Source organism: Rana temporaria, chromosome 4, assembly GCF_905171775.1.
Source record: "Rana temporaria chromosome 4, aRanTem1.1, whole genome shotgun sequence".
Taxonomy (NCBI): Eukaryota; Metazoa; Chordata; class Amphibia; order Anura; family Ranidae; genus Rana; species Rana temporaria.
In genome coordinates, this window is record NC_053492.1 from 5253322 (window position 1) to 5259037 (window position 5716).

Genomic DNA, 5716 nt, shown 5'->3' on the forward strand with positions numbered 1-5716 from the left:
TGAAAAACATTTCCCACACTCAGGACAGGAATATGGCTTCTCACCTGTGTGAGATCTTTTATGCCTGTTAAGTTTGGATGCAGAATGGAAACACTTCCTGCACTCAGTACAGGAAAACCTCTCATCTGTTGGAAGGACGGAATACGATGGTACATCTACACTGTGTGGTGCCGGATGGACATTTGAGGTAGTCGGGTTTTCTCCTGGACTATACTGTGTGATGTCCTCATCTTCTACTTTACAGTCTGGAGACAAAGTGAGACAATCCTCTGAGGTTTTCCTCATCTCCCGTCCATCTACTAAAATAGAAACAAACTGATTATTATTAGACATGAGCAGATTGGTTCCTGCTGTGCTCCAATCAAATCATCAGATATAAAATGTCCAGATGGTAGGAAATGGGTGTAACAAAAGAGAATACATATTATGTGTATATATAGCAGTGGGTAGATGGGAGAGAGCAGAATTCAGGACTATATAATGTACAACATATTGTATAAGATACAACAGATAGGACTATATAGTATCAGAATGATGTAAAGTACAACATAAAGTATATGGTGTAGGGGTCAGGAGTATGTAATGTACAACATAGAGTGTCCCAGGCCCATAATATTTGTATTAACCTCTTTGCGCCTGCGCTATAGACAAAAGCCGTCTACAGCGCAGCGCTCAATTGCCGGGAGGGCGTCCCTGGAAATCTTAATTTTGCAAAGAATTGTGAAAAAAAAAAATGAGAACATCAAAAACCTCACCATGCATCTTACTAAATACCTTGGAATGTCTACTTTCGGAAAAGGGGTCATTTGGGGGGTATTTGTACTTTCCTGGCATGTTAGGGTCACAAGAAATGAGATAGGCCGTCCGTACTTCAGGTGTGATTTTTTATGATTTGCACCATAGCTTGTAAACTCTCTAACTTTCACACAGACCAAATAATATAAACTATATTGGGTTATTTTTACCAAAGATATGTAGCTGTATAAATTGTGGCCAAAATTTATAAAGAAAAATTAATACATTTTATCACAGAAAATGTTTAATTTTAAATTTTTTCTTCAAAATGTTCAGTCTTTTTTCATTTATAGCTACAAAAATGTAAAACCCCAGAGGTGATCAAATACCACCAAAAGAAATTTCTTGTGAAAAAAAAAATACCACCAAAAGAAAGCTCTATTCTTATGAAAAAAAAAAGGACAAAAATTTTATTTGGGTACAGTATTACATGACTGAGTAATTTTCATCCAAAGTGTGAGAGCACTGAAAGCTGAAAATTGGTCTGGGCAGGAGGGGGGTTTAAGTGCCCAGTAGGCAAGTGGTTAAGTAATCAGTGGAAGGTTAAATGTTTACATGAGACAAGTTGCAGAGATCCCACACCGCTGCCTCCCATCTCCTGAGACTGCACTCAGTGACTCGGGTCTAAAGCCTCGTACACACGGTCTGACTTTTTGCCAACAGACTTCAAAATGAACACATTTTCAAAAAAATCCAACCATGTGTACGCTCCATCGGACAAAAGTTCGCTCTGCAAATGGACAAACTTTTCGGCAACAAAAGTCCTATGGTGTGTACAGAAATCCATCGGACTTTTGTCCGAAGTACAAATACGCATGCCTAGAAGCAATGTTAAAATCAACCAACAATAGCAGAAGTTGACCTTAGGGTGGGGGTAAAGAGCAGAAAAACCATGTGATGTTGAGAAAGTTTAAGAAATACAGGAATACAGGACGGGGCTGATATCACCCAGTCCCTGCCCTACTCTGGACCAATCAGTGAGCAGTATGGGTGGAGGAATGGATTTAGTGTTAATGACCCACCTGTGCTGATCTTTGTAAGAGTGCCGTCCTCTAGAATTAGCCTCAATATTCCATCCTCCTCCATAGACTGCTGATCATCCCTCACATACCTCTCTTCTTCTTTCACCTCAACTTTAGACTTCCTTAGGTTTCCACTCTGAATATATAATAAAAATGACATCAATGGTAACAATCAGTGCTGATCCTGACCTCCCTGGGGCCCTAAGAAAATTCTGATAAGGGGCCCTCTACGGCAGCGAAAAATGGGAGTGGTTTACACTGAATAGTGGGCGTGGCTTATATGGGCGTGGCTCTCCTTACATCAGGCATTCCCCAGCGGAGTCCCTCTTTACATCAGGCGTCCCCAGCGGAGCCCCTCCCTACATCAGGCAATCCCAGCAGAGTCCCCCCTTACACCAGGCATTCCCAGCAGAGCCCCTCCTTACACCAGGCGTCCCCACCAGCGGAGTCCCCCCCTTACATCAGGCGTTCCCACCAGCAGAGCCCCTCCTTACATCAGGCATCCCCAGCGGAGCCCCTCCCTACATCAGGCAATCCCAGCGGAGTCCCCCTTTACATCAAGCATTCCCAGCAGAGCCCCTCCTTACATCAGGCGTCCCCAGCAGTGTCCCTCCTTGCATCAGGCGTCCCCAGCAGTGTCCCTCCTTGCATCAGGCGTTCACAGCGGAGTCCCTCCTTGCATCAGGCGTTCACAGCAGAGTCCCTCCTTGCATCAGGCGTTCACAGCAGAGTCCCTCCTTGCATCAGGCGTTCCCAGCAGAGTCCCTCCTTGCATCAGGCGTCCCCAGCAGTGTCCCTCCTTGCATCAGGCGTCCCCAGCAGTGTCCCTCCTTGCATCAGGCGTTCACAGCGGAGTCCCTCCTTGCATCAGGCGTTCACAGCAGAGTCCCTCCTTGCATCAGGCGTTCACAGCAGAGTCCCTCCTTGCATCAGGCGTTCCCAGCAGAGTCCCTCCTTGCATCAGGCGTTCCCAGCGGAGTCCCTCCTTGCATCAGGCGTTCCCAGCGGAGTCCCTCCTTGCATCAGGCGTTCCCAGCGGAGTCCCTCCTTGCATCAGGCGTTCCCAGCGGAGTCCCTCCTTGCATCAGGCTTTCCCAGCGGAGTCCCTCCTTGCATCAGGCGTTCCCAGCGGAGTCCCTCCTTGCATCAGGCGTTCCCAGCGGAGTCCCTCCTTGCATCAGGCGTTCCCAGCGGAGTCCCTCCTTGCATCAGGCGTTCCCATACTCTGTTGTGACATGACGCTACTCTTATATCAAGACATCGCTTGTATATCAAGTCAAAATATATTTTAAAATGTTGCTTGTCTTCCAAAACGCTCTCAAACCAAGTTACTCTCAAACCAAGTTACTCTCAAACCAAGGTTTTACTGTAATCCTAACAACCACCCGAGTCCCCCTATAAACCCCTCCCTGATCGGAACCATGGACCACCCTTGAAAAAGGGTGGTCCATGGTCCTCCCCTAAACAAAAACCTCCCCCACACCAAGGGACCTTGAACCACCCCACTATAAAACACTCGTTACATCGACTGCGGAGCTCCACCTTAAAGCCACAATGGGCGAATGAGGCACCAGCACTAAGTGGGACACAAACCCACAAACCAGTCAGTCAAAGGGGTCATTCAATGGCAGAAAGGAAAAGCAAACGGCTGCAATGGGAGCTCAAATATCAAAGAATCGGTGTCCAGCTGCTGCAATGGTAATACAAGGTGTATGAAGGAGCCTTGTACATGACAGTCAATAGACTAGTAACTGAATAGATGATCCATGAAGGGATGTGTAGGAGATCAGATATATGCCAGTTATACCAGCATGATAAACATTCCGTGGGAGCGTACTGATAACAATGGCTGGGAGGGCTGGCAGAGATGAGTGGTAAGCAGCCAGTGAGATGGGGAGGGAAATTCCCAACAAAAAACAGGCAACCTCAACCCGTCAGTAATGCCACCAGGGGACACGACTCCCAATGTGGGCGTCAGAAGTACTCACAGTTCTCGGTTCATTCTCCCCTCCAAGTGAAGAAATGGAAATAATGTCCGCTCTGCTATTCCCAGCAAATACAGCTCTCCTATATTAGGATGAAATCCAGACGAGATTCACATTCTTTGTGCTGATCAGCTGCTCCAGTCGTGTGTACCCGGTCTCTCCAATCTCCTGTGTATGATCGAGTCCTGATGAGTATCAAATGTGCACCATGTGCTGTTCAGCTGATCCAATCATAGATGGCTGGACTCTTCAATGAACTCATACACAGTCAGCTGTATGAGCCCCGATGGAAAACTTGAGCTCTCTGCTAAGATGGGGGCCAGATGAAAAAGGGGGGGGGGGAAGGAAATCCCTGCGTCTACATGTTTCGTTCCAGGGGGTGGAACTTCGTCAGGACACGTCGAGCAGTCAGCTGTCACTCTATAGACATAGGGCTAGACTCCACCCCTTAATCTAACAACATGACCCAGGTGAAATTAACCCTTGAAGTAAAAACAATTCAAATAAGTGCACAGCCCACTAAAAACACACATGTATATCACTGGTGGTGGACTAAACAAATTACCCAGACCCAGGCTATATAATAATTGGAGGTTGTTAGGAAATTATGAGGATAGTTAGGGTACTTATGTTGTGGATCTTGAGCCCATTGCTCAATAAATTTGTAGTTTACTCGTTTTTGGTGTGTAGTGTATTTTTGTTTTTTACATTTCATATTCCTTATAATGTAAACATCCTAATAATACTATCAGTGATTGTTCCTCATTTACCTGATGATGGTGGGGGATGGTGTGACCTTCCTGTGTGGAATCCCGGGAATACAGAGGACGGGGACATCTCTCTGGTGGGTTTCTGTAGCTGGATGACTCCACCATGGTGTCCTGGTACAGATCTTTGTGTTCTTTTAGAGACTCTGACTCCTCCACCACCCCATCCTCATCATCCTCCTCTTTTATCTCTTCTTTAACCTCAACTTTAGGATCTCTCAGGTTTCCACTCTGAATAGAGAATAAAATGACATCAATGGTAACAATGCAGATAATGTACAGATCCTAATGATACTATCGGTGATTGTTCCTCATCTACCTGATGATGTAGAGGGATGGTGTGACCTTCCTGTGTGGAATCCCGGGAATACAGAGGACGGGGACATCTCTCTGGTGGGTTCCCATTACTGGATCCATCTGTAGGAAACACACACACTGACTGAATACATTGTTTCTATGTGTTTATCAGATGATGGGGGATCTAGGTGGAGCCTCCGTACTGCTCTCTCCTTTACAATAAAGTCTCCTCTTACCCGGTGATGTGAGGGGCGGCTGATTGTCCATCATGACGTCCTTGTAGAGATCCTTGTGTCCTTCTAAATACTCCCACTCCTCCATGGAGAAATAGACAGTGACATCCTGACACCTTATAGGAACCTGACACACACAATGATACAGTCACCATCCAGACACACCCCTTGTCTGTTACTGGATAATGTCCCAGAATTCCCAGCACCACTCACCTCTCCTGTCAGCAGCTCCATCATCATCTTGGTGACTTCTAGAATCTTCTCCATGTTGTGTCTCTCAGGTTTTAGGGAGTCACATGGAGGCACTGTGATGGTCATATGATCACCTGACTTCATAAGAGGAAATCTCTGTATTGAGGAACCAATAGGAATATCATGTTAGAATCCCAGAACCCTCCTCACCTCTCCGGTCAGGTCTGTTTTATTAATAGCGATAAGAGTGATGTCATGTGACCTCCCAGAATCCTCCTCACCTCTCCAGTCAGGTCTGTGTTTTATTAATAGAGATAAGATTGATGTCATGTGACCTCCCAGAATCCTCCTCACCTCTCCGGTCAGGTCTGTGTATTATTAATAGAGATAAGAGTGATGTCATGTGACCTCCCAGAATCCTCCTC

General features: G+C 46.1%; 1 long non-coding RNA gene across 1 annotated transcript; it reads right to left on the reverse strand.

Moving 5' to 3' along the window:
* Nucleotides 1–264: 264 nt before the first annotated feature.
* LOC120935249 lies at nt 265–4615 on the reverse strand. The gene is made up of 3 exons (XR_005748376.1): nt 4573–4615; nt 1818–1953; nt 265–299 (listed from the first exon to the last, which is right to left on the reverse strand). It is a non-coding gene; the product is annotated as an uncharacterized LOC120935249 (long non-coding RNA).
* Nucleotides 4616–5716: the final 1101 nt, after the last annotated feature.